This window comes from Podarcis cretensis, assembly GCF_951804945.1.
Source record: "Podarcis cretensis genome assembly, chromosome: 6".
NCBI lineage: Eukaryota > Metazoa > Chordata > Lepidosauria > Squamata > Lacertidae > Podarcis > Podarcis cretensis.
This window is the reverse complement of record NC_137175.1, coordinates 10,200,257-10,219,609: the sequence shown is the minus strand read 5'-3', so window position 1 is coordinate 10,219,609 and position 19,353 is coordinate 10,200,257. Positions and strand designations below refer to the sequence as shown.

At 46.3% G+C, this 19,353-nt stretch overlaps 1 long non-coding RNA gene across 1 annotated transcript in view; it reads left to right on the top strand.

The window, feature by feature from the left end:
• LOC307218136 overlaps window positions 1–18,876 on the top strand; it is a 108,237-nt gene extending 89,361 nt beyond the window's left edge. Inside the window, exons 2-3 of the long non-coding RNA XR_013839812.1 lie at window positions 9,904–10,001; window positions 18,556–18,876. This is a non-coding gene — a long non-coding RNA (uncharacterized lncRNA). The remainder of the gene's footprint in view (window positions 1–9,903; window positions 10,002–18,555) is intronic.
• Window positions 18,877–19,353: the final 477 nt, after the last annotated feature.

Sequence of the window (19,353 nt, the reverse complement as noted above, 5' to 3'; positions counted from 1 at the left end):
CTTGCACTTAGGGGTGCTTTCGAACTCCTAGGTGGGCAGGAGCTGGGACCGAAAGACAGGAGCTCACCCCGCCGCGGGATTCAAACCGCCAACCATACGATCGGCAAGTCCTAGGCACTGAGGTTTTACCCACAGCGCCACCCGCGTCCCATATTATTATTATTAATGACGTCCATACTTTCATCAGAGAAATGCTGGAGAGTATGAGACATTGAGCAGGGCAGGAGAGCATTGTTGTCTTGGAAGTGGGGACATGTCCTGTAAAGAGTTTCAAGGGCCAGATAGAAAGGTCTGGAGGGCCACATTCAGTCCCCGTGCTCGAGTTTCCTTACGCCTCCGTTTCATGCATTGCACCAAAACCATGTCTTTATTAAATCACATCACCTGCAACACATGCAACCAGCTGAAAGCGAAACTCCCCACCCCCATCAGAGCTTGTCCTCCTTCTGAGGTCATGGAATCCCCCCAAGCCACTGAGCTCCATTGTATGGCTTTTATCTTTCGACGTAACGGCCCCATCTTCCCATGAAGAGTTTTGACTTCACAAGACCTCTTTGCTGGCTGGGCAACAATATTGGAGAAGGGAGCTGAAGGCACAGTTTATGCAACTTAGAAAGCGAACTGTATTGAGTTGGTGGGGGGCAGGAAAGAAAGTAAGACATTATCACGTGACCAGTTCCTTCCAGGCCTTGGTATACGCTCTACAGATCATGGGTAGCCTTAAGGCCCCAGCTGGAGAGCAATCCAGTTTACAAACAAGGAAACTGTACATGCCCCCAAAGTCTTTGTACATTATTGAAAAGGGCATCGGGCACCACACTGTGCCAAAGGTAAGGAGACGAGATGTTTTCAAAGCTCCATACCCCTCAAATGGGTTGCTAATTCATGAAGAAAGCTACCTAATGCTTTGATCTCAGCAGACAAAAACATAACTGACTGAACAGTGCTATGGTAGAGCTTCTCTTGTGTGTCAGTCATAGAATCATAGGCCTCATTACCTTACAATGGCCCTGCTGCTTCAAGAGATATCTCAGGAGGCCTTCTTTCTTAGGTACTCCAACTTAGTGCCCTCCAGATGTTTTGGACCAGAGCTCTCATCACCCTCAGCCACGTGCAGATGAGGGGAGTTGTAGTCCAAAATATCTGGAAGTCACCATGTTGGTGAAGGCTGCCACAGGGTTATGTGGGTCAACTGGTTCACTGGTCATCCACAGCCTCAGGCTGCCTTGAAGGATCCCCAAATGAAGAAAAGACAGCTGTCTTGCCATATTCTGAATATGCATTACCACCAAAGAGCTCTCCCAATCTCCACAGTAGGACCATTAAATCCAGGGTCCAGAATTACCTAACTGCACCATGGTCAGCAAGATTGGTTCATGGTTCTTACATCACAAATAATTCAATGGGATAAATAAGCATTTACCTAACTCTTTAGCAGCCAGGACGTGGGTGATGCTGTGGGTTAAACCACAGAGCCTTGGAATTGCCAATCAGAAGGTCGGCAGTTCGAATCCCTGCAATGGGGTGAGCTCCCATTGCTCGGTCCCTGCTCCTGCCAACCTAGCAGTTCGAAAGCACGTCAAAGTGCAAGTAGATAAATAGGTACTGCTCCGGCGGGAAGGTAAACGGCGTTTCCGTGCACTGCTCTGGTTCACCAGAAGCGGCTTAGTCATGCTGGCCACAGGACCCGGAAGCTGTACACCAGCTCCCTTGGCCAATAAAGCGAGATGAGTGCTGCAACCCCAGAGTTGGTCACAACTGGACCTAATGGTCAGGGGTCCCTTTACCTTTACCTTTAACTCTTTAGTACTGAAATCAATGAGGTTTAAAAATGTACTTAACATATGCAGCATCAAGCCTATTTTCATTACAGACCAGTTTTCCCCAAACCTGGGGCTCTTGAATTTTTTTTTGTACTAAAACTCCCATCAGCCCTAGCCAGCATAGCCATGCTATCTGGGGCTGATGGGACTTGTAGTCTAAGGCATCTAGAAGATGCCAGGCTGGGGAAGGCTGATGCAGCCCTTCATAACAACAGACTTTATGGAAACACTTTGCTGTTTAATTAAGGAAGCCTTTTATTTGTTTTGCACATTGCTGTTTTTAATGGAAAGCTTGCACGCAAACACTCATTCACATCCTGCGTCTCCCAGAGCATTAAATCACTGCCGTGACGGCCAAGTCCATTTATTTAAACAAGAGAGCAGAAGTGGGCTTCAAGGAGTGCACCTTGTTTATGAGATACAAAACCCTATTAATTCCAGTAGAAGGTGCTCTGTGCAGTTAGTGGTTTCAGACTTTCACGATGGTACTCTCATATGGCATAACAATAATCCCAGCAATAATTGCAGGAATGGGGTGAATTGTTCATTTGAGATATCAAGGCTAGGTTCTGCTGCGAAACTGTATGAAGTCACGCACAACACATCTGTACTTGCAAATCCAGAAGTTATTTTTTTAAAATTTGCTTTTTAAATTTTAAATTCTATTTATAGACTAAAAGATCTTGAAGCTGTTCACATACACAGTAAGTACCAAAAAACAAAAACAAAAGAAACCCCACATCATATTATTCACATAACAAAACACATAGCCAATATCCATATCCAAAAATTGATTTATTGATTGAATTTATATACCGCCCTATACCTGCAGGTTTCAGGGTGGTTCCCAGGGCGGCTCATACACATAATATAAAATGAATATAATAATAATAATAATATTTTTTTATTTATACCCCACCCTTCCTGGTTCAGAAAACCGGGGTCAGGGTGGCTAACAACAAATTTAAAACTCTTAACTGATGCAACAAAAAACAGCATAAAATAAACATGAATAACAATAAATTCAGAATCCAATAATCAATTTAGGGGGGAAATCCATCCAATAAACGTTAGATGATCACCAGGGCTAGCTGGCTAAATTGGTCCTATTTGGGCCAGCGAGGAGACCAGGGGAGAATTAGCTGTGGGATCCCAGAGCGGGTAATCTTCATAAAAAGAGGAGGGGGAGGGAAGGAAGGGGAATAAAAGATCAGCCTAAGTTCAAATTGAAAGCCAGGCAGAATAGTTCTGTCTTACAGGCCCTGCGGAAGGAAGTTAAATCCTGCAGGGCCCTGGTCTCATGGGACAGAGCTTTCCACCTGGTCGGAGCCATCACTGAGAAATCAGCAGTGTGATATAAAATTTCAAGCACCACAACATACGGTCATCCAACCAGTCTCACTCATTTCACACAGCCACTACTATAATTCACTACCTCAAACATTACCTCTATCAACCACAGATACCCAACAATACTACAACTCACATACAAAGTGTCACTGTCAAGCATACACAATAAAATACACTTCTAATATCTGAAGCAGTCATGGTTGCCTGCCTCATTCCTATGTTTTCCAGCTCCTACCTTTTCCATGCAGAAAGCTTGTATCTCTTGTGTTACTTTTCTTTAGAGTTCTGTTTAGGTTCCACCCATTCTGAGGCATTATCAGATATGATTATCAAATGGACCGGTCTCCTAAGATGCATTATCCCACAGTTTCCAGCTCATTTACCCATCACTTTCCTTCAGGGAAAATAGGTTTGTTATAGACAATCAACTAAGATTGTGCAACCATAATTTGCCAGTATGTGACTGACTCCCACCCCAAAATAGCAAGAGTCTGGAATAATAATAATAATAATAATAATAATAATAATAATAGATTATTTATATCCCGCCCTCCCCAGCCGAAGCTGGGCTCAGAGCACCCTCAATCAGTTCTGTCTGAAGAGCATGAGAAGATTTGACCTTCTCGTATGCTGTCTGTGACCATACATCTCTTTGAATGACTCAGAGAGAAGAAAAGGGTTGCACTGTACAAATATTTGTTTTAAAGGCCATATGGGATCTGGATTTGATGCTTCCATTTGAAGGTGGAGATGCTGAAAGCAGGACATGAGCAAACCAATACCTGTTCTCAAGAGACTGTGCCAGGCATTGTTAAAAAAAACACATATTAGCATGCTTCGTAGATTTTGGCCAAAGCAAGGAGAGGTGAAAGAGGCTGACGTAGCTGGACCAAGAAGCAATAGGGTTGTTTAATGATGTGCTGGACTATGCAGGGGAAATATGGAAAAGGAGCAAATCAGTGCCTTGGAATGAAACTGTTTTTTGATTGATGCAAATCTAGACTTCCTTGGGGGGGGGGGAATTGCTTTGAATTTCTCCAGCAAACATGACCCCTCCAGAGGTACTAACAGTGTATAAACAATACTGGTGAACAGTATGTTGTAAAAATAGCAGCAATATGAGGAGATGTGAACCCTTGTCTCTCTTATATTAATAAGCATCATTAAGAGAGAGAGAAAACCTTCATATTGAGCTATATAAGGTGCTTGTTTGTAGCTGGCACCATAAGTCCTCCTTTTGGGAAGTTAATATTTAAAGCCAACAGAGGGCAAGGGCTCTATGTGTTGGAACACATGCTTTGCATGCAGAAGGTCCCAGATTTAATCCCTGGTGTCTCTGTGTGTCTGGGTAGAGCAGGGAAAGACTCCTGTCAGAGACTCTGGAGAGCCGCTGCCAATCAGTGTTGGCATTGCTGAGCAAAATGGACCAGTGATCTGACTAGGTATAAGGCAGCTTCCTAAATTTCCATTTTCTAATCCAAGCTTCATCATTTCAGGACCCAGGACAGGGACCATAATGTGTTGCACCTAGTGAGGTCAATCCAGTAATGTCCTATATTCCATCACAGTTAAGTTCTAAATTCTATCACAAGACTATTATCAATTACAGACAGAAACATGTCATGCTTTCTCTCCCCACCCCATTCCAAATTTTGTTTAACATCCAGCTTGATGAGAAGTTCTGGGGAAATTGAAAACTTGTGCATGGCTTTGTGTCTTTTTGAGCCTAATAAAAGTACAGTGGTACCTCGGGTTACATATGCTTAAGGTTACATACGCTTCAGGTTACAGACTCCGCTAACCCAGAAATAGTGCTTCAGGTTAAGAACTTTGCTTCAGGATGAGAACAGAAATCGTGCTCCAGCGGTGCAGCAGCAGCAGGAGGCCCCATTAGCTAAAGTGGTGCTTCAGGTTAAGAACAGTTTCAGGTTAAGTACGGACCTCCAGAACGAATTAAGTCCTTAACCCAAAGTACCACTATATTAACATAATGTCTTTGGGATTCCCCACCACCCACCCAACAGAACAACATTCAGTGTGTGTGTAACTCTTGGATCCTTTGTGTAACTTATGAATCTATCTAATTTCACCCCTCCTTTTCTTCCCCATCTTTTTTCTCCCCCTTTCTCCCATCCACCACTGGGAGCCAGTGTGGTGTTGTGGTTTGAGTGTCAGACTGGGACCTGGGAGACCAGGTTTCAATCCCCACTCAGCCATGGAGCTCACTGGGTGATCTTGGACCAGTCACTGCTTTCTAGTCTAACCTACCCTACAGAGCTGTTGTGGGGATTAAATGAGAAGGGGGACAACCATGTATGCCATCTTGAGCTCCTTGGAGAAAAATGTGGGATATAAATGCAAGAAATAAATCTAGACATGAATTTCAACTTGGACAATGTTCTATGTAATGTCTGAGAATACATCTGTTGGCAGTGCTGCCAGGTCTTCTCACATACATATGTGGTTCAAAGGTTTATGTCTTGCTTCATTCAGTGCAATGTGAATGGAACATGCTGGTTGCAATGCTTATTTGCATTACAGATTTGCACTTTTCTGCATGAACAACCACTGTTCACATATCATCATCTGAAACCTCAGAGGCAATTTAAAGATGGAGACTGACCATATTTTCTTCAGAGTTGAAGGAATTTGAAAGAAGAATCATTGCTGGTGTCGTATACAGTCATCCAAGTTTTCTCTCTAGAAAACAGGTGTTTCAGGTTTCTATATTGTTTCCAAAGCCTGAAAAACCTGTTTAACTGGAAGCAACATGACAAATAAACAGGTATGTATATTGTATATCGAGGGACATGGGTGGCACTGTGGGTTAAACCACAGAGCCTAGGACTTGCCGATCAGAAGGTCGGTGGTTTGAATCCCTGTGACGGGGTGAGCTCCTGTTGCTTGGTTCCTGCTCCTGCCAACCTAGCAGTTCGAAAGCACATCAAAGTGCAAGCTGATAAATAGGTACCGCTCCAACGGGAAGGTAAATGGCGTTTCTGTGCAGTGCTCTGGTTCTCCAGAAGTGGCTTAGTCATGCTGGCCACATGACCCGGAAGCTGTACGCCGGCTCTCTTGGCCAATAAAGCAAGATGAGTGCCGCAACCCCAGAGTCAGCCACGACTGGACCTAATGGTCAGGGATCCCTTTACCTTTTATATTGTATATCGTAGGAAACAGAGACTCTCTCAAGTCAACCCTTTTCAACTCTACAAGCTGTCTCCGGTCTAAGGATGCAATCCCATGCACTCTTATCAGGAAGTACCGGTAAGCTCCATTGAACTCAATGATATATACATGCATATGATTGCTCCATGAGTCTCATGTACAAAAATGCTCTTACAGTCTGAACTGATGCCTGTTTACATAGAAATATGTTCAACTGAGTTTAAATGGAGTACATCCTATTAGATTCAGTTAAACTTATTTCTATGTAAACATGTATTGATTTAGACTCTCAAGTGTGGTGTAGTGGTTAAGAGCAGTAGGCTCGTAATCCTGGGGAACCGGGTTCGCGTCTCCGCTCCTCCACATGCAGCTGCTGGGTGACCTTGGGCCAGTCACACTTCTTTGAAGTCTCTCAGCCCCACTCACCTCACAGAGTGTTTGTTGTGGGGGAGGAAGGGAAAGGAGAATGTTAGCCGCTTTGAGACTCCTGAAGGGGAGTGAAAGGCGGGATATCAAATCCAAACTACTACTACTACTACTACTACTAAATGTGGATAGGATTTCAGCCTTTGCCAGTCTCATCCACCCCAGCTGAGGGTAAATGTTTGAAAGACACCTGCATCTCTTTCTCCTCAAGCTGTCTGGCTATAAGCCTTAAAAAATGCAAAGGATTGACCTATAGGACTTTGGAGGCAATCTTTAGAGCACTTATTTTAGAACAGCCCCATCGACTGCTCTGAAATAAGTCACCTGAGATCTGCAGTATTTGGCAGAGAATGAAAACAAGACGATCTCTCATTCCTGCAAAGTTTTGACTGGAGTTTGCTGCAGAGCAGCTCCTGCACACTCCCTGGAATAATATCATAAGCACTAAAGCAGGTAAAAGAAGTCCACACATGAAACTTCTTCCCATGCTAAAGGTAAAGGTAAAGGACCCCTGACAATTAAGTCCAGTTGCGAACGACTCTGGGGTTGCAGCACTCATCTCACTTTATTGGTCGAAGAAGCTGATGTTTGTCCACAGACAGTTTTTCCGGGTCATGTGGCCAGCATGACTAAGCCACTTCTGGCAAAACCAGAGCAGTGCAAGAAAATGCTGTTTACCTTCCCGCCGGAGTGGTACCTATTTATCTACTTGCACTTTGACGTGCTTTCAAACTGCTAGGTTGGCAGGAGCTGGGACTGAGCAACTGGAGCTCACCCTGTTGTGGGGATTCGAACTGCTGACCTTCTGATCAGCAAGCCCTAGGCTCAGTGGTTTAGATCACAGCACCACCTGCAGTGGAGCATTTTGAAAAGTTTGGGAGCCAAGGACTTATTGCCACTGGCCATGTTCCCTAGAGGCTGGCTGGCTGGCAACTCACAGATCCCCTGGTTTAAATTAGGATAGGAAATGTTGCCCTCACTCTCGATTGGCTTCGTGCTAAAGCTATAGATGGTGTTGCCGCATGGTAATGTAGCATCATCACAAAGTCAATCATAGAATGAGGGCAATGCCTCCTGCCCTCAGTGTAGGGCAGCATTCTCCAACCTTGGATTCCTATAAGCTGTTGGGCCCATGACTAAGTACCAATGATACTGAAATAGGACAAAATTAGCTGCTCATCCCACCCTCCACCCATCATCCTAAGCCAGCAGAACTAATGAGACATATGGTCCAATAATCCCCAGAGACCCAAAATTCAGGAAAGCGTCTCTGGAGAGAGCTATTTTCCACTGCCACTGTTGGAGCCAATGCCTCTGAATGCCAGTTATTGGGAATCTTAAATTGTGTTCAGGTTCTGCTGTCAGGCTTCCCATAGGCATCAGGTTGACCACAAAGATAACAGAGTGCTGGGCTAGAAGGGCTTTTGGCCTCACCCAGCAGAGTCCTTCTAGTGTTCTTAACTTAGGGGACTCTGGGGAAGGAAAGAGTAGTGCCAGAGACCAAGATTCTTGGAAGCACCATAGCTGCCTCTGGTAAGACATTGAAACATGTAGTAGCAGTGAAATTGCTAAGCCAAGAGGTGTTTTAGGAAAACTTCCCATCCCAGTTTTCTGCCACCAACTTCAATTTTTCCCCAAAAGATCCAGCAGAACTTTTTGACCCAGCTTTACCATTGCCCCATTTTCAGGAGAACAGATGTGGAAAGGACAATGCTATTGCCCCAACAGCACAGAAGGAACCCAGGCTACAGCAGTTCTAGTAACTAGAAAACTGGCCCTCAGTCATCTACCGTATTTTTTGTGCTAGATAATATTTAAGGTTGAATCTCTGCTATTTTATTAGCATCCTAGCTGTGGTTGGAAACACAGACCTTGAGTTCATTCATCCCATTGGTTTTATGGAGAAAATAAGGAGTTAGGATGATATGAGGTTCACCACTAAAATTTGCCTTCATCTACTTTACCTTCCTTTCCTTTATTTGCTTCTCCTCATACCTCTGTCATCACCAAGAAGAATTTTCCTGGGCAGACCTCAGATACACACACACACACACACACACACACACACACACACACATATATAATGCTTGCAAGTTTTTATGCCAGTGCTTAGACGTGTTGAGAATACACTGGCCAACGCTGGATTTATAATAAGGCAAAAGATTACTGGGAAATATTTTTATATAAAAAAACCCCAGAAGCTTTTCTTTGGGGAATTGTGGGATCAAAGTTACCTAAACAATATAAAAACTTATTTATGTATGCAATCATGACCGCAAAAATGGTATTTGCCCAAAGATGGAAGGAAGAAGAAGTCCCAACGAGAGAAGATTGATTACAGAAATTAATGGACTATGCAGAAATGGCGAAACTTACTAAAACTCAAGACAACAAAGTCTTTAATAGGGAATAGAAATCGTTTACTGAATATTTACAAACTTATTGTAAACAAATCAAGACATTAGCAGGATTAATGTAAAAACATGCAGTTTTTTAAAAAAATTATGAAACAGATGGGAAAAATATGGAAATGCAGGGGGGAAAGAGTAAATATAAGGAACGGCAGAAAGAGGGGCAGGGAAGTCGAATTATGATATGTAATGACCATTTTGTTTTTGTTTGAATTGTTTATTTGTCACAAATGAAAACTCTCTCTCTCTCTCTCTCTCTCTCTCTGTGTGTGTGTGTGTGTGTGTGTTATATTGCAACCTCAACTTCCTGTCTGGAGTCAAACAGGATCCTTTTCTTTTTCCTTTGGCTAATCTGCATGAAACACTTTGAATGTCAGAAACGCACCTTGTAAATGCTAAGTATTATTCATGCAGGTGACTGAGAGCCAAACTAGATGCTACGCAGGAGGGAGGGCACAAAAAGGGAAGGGGCTCCCCCCTCAATGAAGATAATAGCTAGCACTGTAGATGGCTTTGAAAGGGGATTAGGCAGAGAGAGAAAGACAGGTTGTAGATACCTGTAGATTGTTTTATCTCAGGTTTTACTGCCTCCCTCCTCCTCCAGTTGGTTCATGTTTGATCTTTCGTTAACCTCCTGACTCCATGATGACCACATATAAGGTAATAATCAGAATGGATTTGTTTCCCAGGAGTAGTAAACTCTAAATTTCTTTGGTTTTTTTCAGCCAGCAGTCTTACTAGACTATTTGTTTTCTGCACTCTGCTGCAATATATACCAAGTTCCAAGACCAGGAACACATGAGGCTGCCTTATACTGAGGTCAGTATTGTCTGTGGTGACTGGCAGAAGTTCTGCAGGGTTTCAGGGATGAGTTCCTCCCAAACCTACCTGGAGATACCAGGGATTGAACCTGGGACCGTCTGGATTAGCTGTAGTTCCTGAGTCTCCTTCAAAGGTATCCCTTATACATAAGAAAGCACCGCTTTCCATATTAAGAATGTAAGAAGAGCAGGATGGATCAGGTCAGTGGTCCACCTAGTCCAGCATCCTGTTCTCTTAGCAACCAATCAGATGTCTGTGGGACCCAAACATGAGAACCCTCTGCCCTCCTATGGCTTCCAGCAACTGGTTTTCAGACGAATGAATGAATGAATGAATCTTTATTTGCATCAGCCATTGGCCATGGCAACAAAACAGCAATGCAGTATACAAAGAACAGAAATAAAAAGTCAATTATATAAAACACACTTTAGGGTCAGCAGTCAAATAGTGGACCTTATTCTGATTGCCCCAGCTAAAAACCTTGCAACCTTTGCTGTCATCTGCTCCTCTTGATCTGCCAGAAGAAAGGACACTGCGGCAGTGGTTGGGCGACCCAGAATAGACAATAAGAGAGGAGTGATAATCTCATTCCTCAAGTCTTTATAAAGAGTGCAAGCCAGAAGGGTATGTGCCACTGATTCGGTACTGCTATCTCCACAGGGACATAAGCGTTTTTCATGTGGAATCTGTAGGAATCGTCCCTCAAGTACAGCCGAGGGCAATACATTCAATCTTGCAAGAGGTTTTCAGAAGCTTTGATGCCTCCAACTGCAGAGGCAGAGTATACCTACTGTGGCTAGTAGCCACTAATTGCCTTTCCGTCCATGAATTTGTCCAATTCTCTTTTAAAGCCATCCGTGTTGGTGGCCATTACTGCCTCCTGCAGAAGCCACCGTTTAACGACGCAGCGCTTCGTTAGCATTACGCCATTGCTTTCCCCCATTGATGCATGAAGTCCGGGAGGCTGCATTCAAATGCAGCCACTTGTTCCTGCAAGGCAGCTGCGTAGACCCAAGGGCAAATGTACGTGCATTTCACTCAACATCATGTAATGGCTGGAGAGATGCAGCGCCATATATCAAATCACAGAAAGTGTAATGTCAGCTGAAAATTCTGAAAACATTGTCTTGTTTTAAAAGGACACACTGTCTTTTAAAGAGCTTGCTCCCTCTCCCTCTTGCTTATTCTCTCCCTCCCGCCGGTACTTAGGAAGTGATTCATAGACCACTGATCTTGGCATTGTCTGGAGATGTCACAAAATCATCCTCTCATTTCTGTTAACTGCAAGGCTGCCTTGCTGCCCGGGCTCTAGGGAGTCGCTGGAATGGAGGTTCTTGTGAACTGTTGCTTCAACCTCTGAACTCCTTGCCAGTTTTCTGTTTTGACAGAAACGTTTGCCCTCGGTGAAAGGCAAGTTTGTCCTATTCGCCTTCTGAAGCTGAGCCTAGGCCCATTTCCACATATCCTTTATCTGTTCCTCGTATGTCTGCCTGTCTTCTCCTTGTGTTTCCCCCTCAAATGACATTTAGATTGTCAGCTCCTTGTGGACAGAAATCTGTGTACATCTCTCTCTCTCTCTCTCTCTCTCTCTCTGTGTGTGTGTGTGTGTGTCCGTCCTTAGTTTATTCTGAAGCAAGAGGTGGGGAACCTCAGGTCCAGGGACAAAATGTTGTTGCTGTTTAGTCGTGTCTGACTCTTCGTGACCCCATGGACCAGTTCACACCAGGCACTCCTGTCTTCCTCTGTCTCCCACAGTTTGGTCAAACTCATGCTGGTAGCTTCGAGAACACCGTCCAACCATCTCGTCCTCTCTCGTCCCCTTCTCCTTGTGCCCTCCATCTTTCCCAACATCAGGGTCTTTTCCAGGGAGTCTTCTCGTCTCATGAGGTGGCCAAAGTATTGGAGCCTCAGCTTCAGGATCTGTCCTTCCACTGAGCACTCAGGGCTGATTTCCTTCAGAATGGATAGGTTTGATCTTCTTGCAGTCCATGGGACTCTCAAGAGTCTCCTCCAGCACCATAATTCGAAAGCATCAATTCTTGGGCGATCAGCCTTCTTTATGGTCCAGCTCTCAGGGACAGAATACAGCCCTCCAAACCTCTCTCTCTGGTCCTCGGGACTGTCTCCTAGCTGCACCCTTCCCCAGGACATCTGACCCTCTCTCCACACCACCTCCATCACTGATTCTTCTCAACCCGCATCTCAAATGCATTTTCCTGGGTGGAAGGTGTCCTTGAGCTGTGGTAATGCTGCTTACTTGCCTGGCTGGAGAAAGCTGGGTGTGTGTGTAGTGAGGCTCTTAGAAACACCTGGCTTTTGCATGACCAGGACTCCATCTGCACTGTCCCCTGAAGCAGTATCACACCACTTTCAAAAAGCCATGGCTTCTTCCAAGGAATCCTGGGAACGGTAGTTTGTTAAGAGTGCTGAGAGTTGTCAGGAGACCTTTCCCCATTCCCCTCACAGAACTACAATTCCCAGAGTTCCCTTGGAAAAGGAATTGATTGCCCTTAAAGCTCCGTAAGTGCAGGAGGATCACTGAATCGTCCCTTTACTCTTGCAAATAGTTATATAAGGATGAGAAGCTGTTCTTTTTTCAGAGGTACAAGAAATGGGGGGGGGGAGTGGGAACCAATGACTGCGGCAGGCTGCCAATAAAATGTATGAAGGCAATTTCTGCGTTTAAGGCATTTCCTCGTGGAGGCCACTTCAGTGCATTGGTTTCTTGTCACAGTCCATAGTGAGGATGACAAATCTGACTAATTCATGTTCCCCCAGTCAAACGACTTGTCAGTGTTCTCATAATAATATATAAGCCTCTGAACCAACATCAATCAGCATCTGCAGGCTTCTTTCTCAATCTTTCCTCTTGGAAGGGAGGAAATGCAGCAGAAAGCATGGAGCTGGGATCTGAGAGCCATCGAACCAGCTGATCTTACATGCAAGGCCGGGAAAGGGAAAGAAATGCATTTGTGAATGTGGAGGAGAAGATGGCATTGCGACGGCAAGGCAGTAGTCTGAGAGGGGTGTATTTTCCACATTTCCAGATTTAATATACTGTGTATATATATAGGAAAAAGTCCCAGCTATTCTCCCATGCAATCATTAAATCAGAAGGGTAGATCAGGGACTGGGGTTCACTTTATTCTCCAGTCCAGTAGGAAGAAGTATGTGTGTTTGGCCATAAAACTCAGTTCCTCGCGGCTGTGAACTGCTTGGCATTGAGGGATTCATAGTCACAAATCGTGATGGGGGAGGGAAAGCATTTAGTTCACATTTTATTTTATTTATATAAAAAAATTACATAATAAAGGTAAAGGGACCCCCGACCATTAGGTCCAGTTGTGGCCAACTCTGGGGTTGCAGCGCTCATCTCGCTTTATTGGCCGAGGGAGCCAGCGTACAGCTTCCGGGTCATGTGGCCAGCATGACTAAGCCGCTTCTGGCGAACCAGAGCAGTGCACAGAAACGCCATTTACCTTCCCGCCAGAGCGGTACCTATTTATCTTCTTGCACTTTCAAACTGCTAGGTTTGCAGGAGCAGGGACCAAGCAATGGGAGCTCACCCCGTCGTGGGGATTTGAACCACCAACGTTCTGATCAGCAAGTCCTAGGCTCTGTGGTTTAACCCACAGCGCCACCCCCGTCCCATATACAGTGGTGCCTCGCAAGACGAAAAGAATCCGTTCCGCGAGTCTCTTCGTCTAGCGTTTTTTTCATCTTGCGAAGCAAGCCCATTGACGGCTTAGCGGATTAGCGCTATTAGCGGTTTAGCGGCTTTTAGCGGCTTATCGGCTTAGCGGATAAGCGGATAAGCGGCTTAGCGGCTTAGAAAAAGGGGGGTGTAATGGGAATTATGGTTGCTTGTGCGTAAGTAGCCACTGCTCCAGACAGCGTTGTCCGGCTAACCTTTCCCTGGCTGCACAGCCCTTACTCCGTGGCTGTGTCAGTCGCTGGCAGAATCCGTCAGTGGGCGTTTCCTGAACTTCTTCCAACATAAAAGCTCCTTGACCCCAAGTCTCCGCCTAGCTTCTCTGCGCGGAAGCTTTCTGCGCATAGTGTGCGTGCCTAGTGGAGGTCCTGCGCTCTCCCCGCTGGTCTCGGTGGAAGAGTCTCGGAGCCCTTCCTCCGAAGCCCTCTCATGTTCCCCTTTCTTCCTGGTGTGGCTCTGATTTCCTTCCCCAGAGGAAGTGCGCTCTCTCTCTCTCTCTCTCTCTCTCTCCCTCTACTGGGTCCTTCCCCTGCATCGCTGGGGAGCCTTACCTCCGCCCTTGGCTCCGATGGCAGTTCCCTGACATCCACCTCCCCCCCAGGGCCCTCCTCACCCCCGGCCCATTCCCTTGGTGGTGATGCGGGAAATCCCCGGAAAGAGCTATCCCCCTCCTCAGATGATTCAAACATAGCTCTTCACCTGCTGCTATCTCTTCCCACTGGATAATCCTCCCAGTCCGATTCCTCTCTCTCGGATACCTCCCCTCCCTCCTCTTCGGAGGTCGGATACCCCAAAAAGTCTTCTTCCTCATCCGTGGTGCCAAATTGCTCCTCCCAGTACCTCGCTAATGGTTTGGGCTTCCTTGGGTACCTGCTGTGAAACTCCTCCCGAAGATACTCGTCTCTGATAGTTTCCGCAGGAACCCACGTGTTTTCCGACTCTGGCTCCCCCTCCCAAGACACCAAATATTCCACCTGTCTCCCCCTCCACCTTGAATCAAGAATTTCCGTGGCTTGACCGCTGAGTTCCCTCTCCTCCACCTGTGGGTGTATGGGGATCTCTCTCTCTCACCCCGAAATTCCCTTCCCTCCCGGTATGGTGAGAGTAAGGACCTATGGAACACCGGGTGTAGCTTCATGTTGGTCGGCAACTTGAGCCTAAAGGCCATGGGGTTCACCTGCTGTATTACCTCGAAGGGTCCCAGTCGCCTTGGCCGTAATTTCTTACAACCTCCTTTGAACGGTAACCCTTGGGTTGACAACCACACCCGGTCCCCAAACCTTATGGTTTCCCCTTCCCTACGGTGCTTGTCTGCTTGCCTCTTGTACACTTCCTTGGCCCTTTCCAGGTTCATCTTAAGTTGTTGGTGTAAGGCCTCCATTTCTTCCACAAACTGCTCTGCCGCCGGTACACTCCACCTCTCCTCCCCTTCCCCTGGGAAAGCCCTGGGGTGACACCCATAATTAGCCATGAACGGACTCATTCCCATGGACACATGGTCTGCGTTATTGTAAGCAAATTTGGCCAGCGCTAGTTTCTCCACCCAATCGTTCTCCCTCTCGCTGACATAGCAGCGTAGGTATTGTAGTAGTATGCTATTAGCTCTTTCTGCTTGCCCGTTGGTCTCCGGGTGTCGGGCCGTCGAGAAGCTCACCTCAACTTGCAGCAAGCTCATGAGCTTCCTCCAGAACCTGGAAGTAAATTGCTTTCCTCTGTCGGACAAAACCCTCAAGGGGGCGCCATGCAACCGGAAGATGTGATCTACAAACAGCCTGGCAGTTTCCTCTGCCGTTACCGCATGCGAGCACGTGATGAAATGGCACATTTTGGTTAACAAGTCGACTACCACCATGATGGCTGTTTTCCCCCTGGACTTGGGCAAATCGGTCATAAAATCTATGGATACCACGTCCCATGGTTTTCCTGGTGTGGGTAAGGGTTCCAGTAGCCCCGCAGGAGCTGCCCTCTCCCCCTTAGCCCGCTGGCAGCGGTCGCACCCCCATACGTATTCCCATACATCTTCCCTCACTCTGGGCCACCAGAACTCCCGGGTGACCAGCAACATGGTTTTGTGTTGACCAAAATGCCCCGCTATCGGGTTGTCATGTAGTTGTTTGAGCACTCTTCTCCTCAAGTCCCCCTCTGGTATGTACAGGGCCCCCCGGTAATACAGTACCCCTCCTCCTCAAAATCCCCATGGTTTTCTCCTCCCCCGAGCTCCCTGATTTTGGTTTGGGCGTACTCGTCGTCCCTCGTCAACCCTGCTAGTTCTCGTTTCCCTACCAACACTCCTCCACACACCCATCGGTCCTCGGGTATCACATGTCGGGCTTCCGGCGCTCCCTCTCCCTCCATGTACTCCGGCTTCTGGGAGAGGGCGTCTGCTCTGACGTTTTCCTCTCCCGGTACGTACCTAATCTCAAAAAAAAAAAAAAACTTGGAAAACTCCTGAGCCCATCGCACCTGTCTCTGGTTGAGGACCCGTGCAGTCCTCCAGTATTCCAGGTTCTTATGGTCCGTGCACACCTGGATCTTGTGCTGCGCCCCTATCAACAAATGTCTCCAGCATTGGAATGATTCATAAATTGCAAGCAATTCCCGATCATACACCGTGTAGTTCTGTTCTGATTTGCTCAGCTTCCTCGAGAAAAAGGCGCACGGCCTCCAGTCGGACTGGTCTCCTGGCTGGAGCAGTACGGCCCCCACCGCTCTGTCTGACGCGTCTGTCTCCAGCCTCATTGGCTTCTGCAGATCCACGTGCAAGAGCTGCTCTTCCGAAGCAAACGCCCTCTTTAGCGCTTCAAAAGATTGCTGTGCCTCTTCTGTCCATATGAATTTCCTTTTGCTACTGAGACAATCTGTGATGGGTGCAGTTAAGTGGGCGAAATTCTTAATGAACTTCCTATAAAAGTTCCCAAACCCCAGGAACCTCTGCACGTCCTTCCGGGTCTTGGGGGTCTTCCATTCCAGCACTGCCTGCACCTTGCTTGGGTCCATGGCTAAGCCCTTGTTCGACAACCTGTATCCCAGGAACTCGACCTCTCGGGCATGGAACTGGCACTTCTCCAGTTTGACCCACAACTGGTGCTCCTGTAGCCTCTTTAACACTTCCCGGACGTCTCTGACATGTTGTTCCTCGTTCTCCGAATAGATCAACACGTCATCTAAAAAGGCCACGCAATTCTTGTACAGTAGGGATCCCAACACGTGGTGCATGAAAGATTGAAAACAGGCAAAGCCTGATTGTAATCCAAAAGGCATAACCAAGTACTCAAAGGCTCCCAGAGGGGTGAACATTGTGGTTTTCCATTCACCCCCCTCCCTCATCCTAATCAAATTGTACGCCCCCCAAAGGTCCAACTTGGTGAAAATTTTCCCCTTCCTTACCCTGGTCATTGGGAAGGTCCTGGGCATTGGGAAGGTCACTGGTTCCGATACCAAGTTGAGGGCCCCAAAATCCACGACTAATCTGGGCTGTTTGGAGTCCTTTTTGTCCACAAAGAACACTGGACTGCCCCCCACCGCCCTGCTGTAATGGGAATTATGGTTGCTTGTGCGTATGTAGCCACTGCTCCAGACAGCGTTGTCCGGCTAACTTTTCCCTGGCTGCACAGCCCTTACTCCGTGGCTGTGTCAGTCGCTGGCAGAATCCGTCAGTGGGCGTTTCCTGAACTTCTTCCAACATAAAAGCTCCTTGACCCCAAGTCTCCGCCTGGCTTCTCTGCGCGGAAGCTTTCTGCACAGAGTGGGCATGCCTAGTGGAGGTCCTGCGCTCTCCCCGCTGGTCTCGGTGGAAGAGTCTCGGAGCCCTTCCTCCGAAGCCCTCTCATGTTCCCCTTTCTTCCTGGTGTGGCTCTGATTTCCTTCCCCAGAGGAAGTGCTCTCTCTCTCTCTCTCCCTCTACTGGGTCCTTCCCCTGCATCACTGGGGAGCCTTACCTCCGCCCTTGGCTCCGATGGCAGTTCCCTGACAGGGGGGAAAGGAAAAAACCCCCCGCAGGAACTCACAAGACATTTTCGTCTTGCGAAGCAAGCCCATAGGAAATTCATTTTGCGAAGCACCTCCAAAATGGAAAACTCTTTCGTCTAGCGAGTTTTCCGTCTTGCGAGGCATTTGTCTTGCGGGGCACCACTGTATGTATATATATATATATATATATATATATATATATATATATATAATTATTTTATATCATAAAAGTATCGGCATGTTTACAACAATTATATGTAAAACCATACAACAGAAACGATGTAAGAATGTGAAAATCAACTGACGATTATGGAAAGGTGCATTCTTAATTGCCTGCAAAAGCCTGAAGGAATAGGAAAGTTTTCAGCAGGAATTAAAAAGTTGAAACAGAAGGCAACCATTATATTTAAAGGAGAGCCTAGCTAATGCACACTATCCTAAAGACTCCACAGACCAAAGCACAGCCATCTCTCAAAATTCACATTTTTTGGAATGTGGCAGTGTGGTCCTCCAGCCAAGTAGTGTTTACATAAAAATGTATATATTGGTAAAAATAACTACAACAGATGCATTATATTAAGGAAATTTGCTCTGCCAAAAAAAGTATACTCGGTAAAATTGCATGCAAAAGTTGTATGTTACAAGGAATTTGTAGTAAACTCTGAATTTTCATGTGGACTTTTTATTATTAAAAAAATCACACATTGTAGAAATGGGGATAATTTATTGAGAAACTGTAATTGACAGATTCACAGACACCTAGTTACAAATTGTGTTCATATGGGCTGACCCAAACCAGCTGATTGCTTTTCGTGAAGATTCTCACCAGGACAAGAAAACCAAAACCTCATTTTCTAAATGTTTTTTTCAGCAGTCTGAACAAACATTTGTTTGTTGAAATTGCTCTCACTCTCCATCGCCTTGATTCACCCTCACTGAAGTCATTGCACAATCAAATCTGATTGGCCATTTAGCACTGTGGTGCTGTCCTGTTCGCTAGGTGATTCCTGATGGAGGTGAAATCCCTCGTGCAAATAATCTGGGAAAGAGAAAGAAGAAGATGTCATGGAGGAGAGGAAGTGCCAAATAAGCTTCAGACAGAGGAAACAATGAACAAGGTCAAAAAAAAAAGGTAAATAGATTTGGGCACTGCTGGCCACTACAATTGGCAGATATTCCAGATGAACTTCTGGAATGGCATAGGTAAAGGTAAAGGGACCCCTGACCATTAGGTCCAGTCGTGACCAACTCGGGTTGCGGCACTCATCTCGCTTTACTGGCCGAGAGAGACGACGTACAGCTTCCAGGTCATGTGGCCAGCATGACTAAGCTGCTTCTGGCAAACCAGAGCAGCGCACGGAAATGCCGTTTACCTTCCCACCGGAGCGGTACCTATTTATCTACTTGCACTTTGACATGCTTTCAAACTGCTAGGTTGGCAGGAGGTGGGACCGAGCAACAGGAGCTCACCCCGTTGCGGGGATTTGAACTGCCGGCGTTCTGATCGGCAAGCCCTCGGCTCTGTGGTTTAACCCACAGTACCACCCGCATCTTTGCTTAGCAACTTCTTACAGAGCTGCTCCACTGGATAATGGACACTCCAGGTCTGATTCTGAATCCCCATAATTGTCCTGGTTCTAATAACAAGGCTGGGTCAAGTCAACCATGTTTT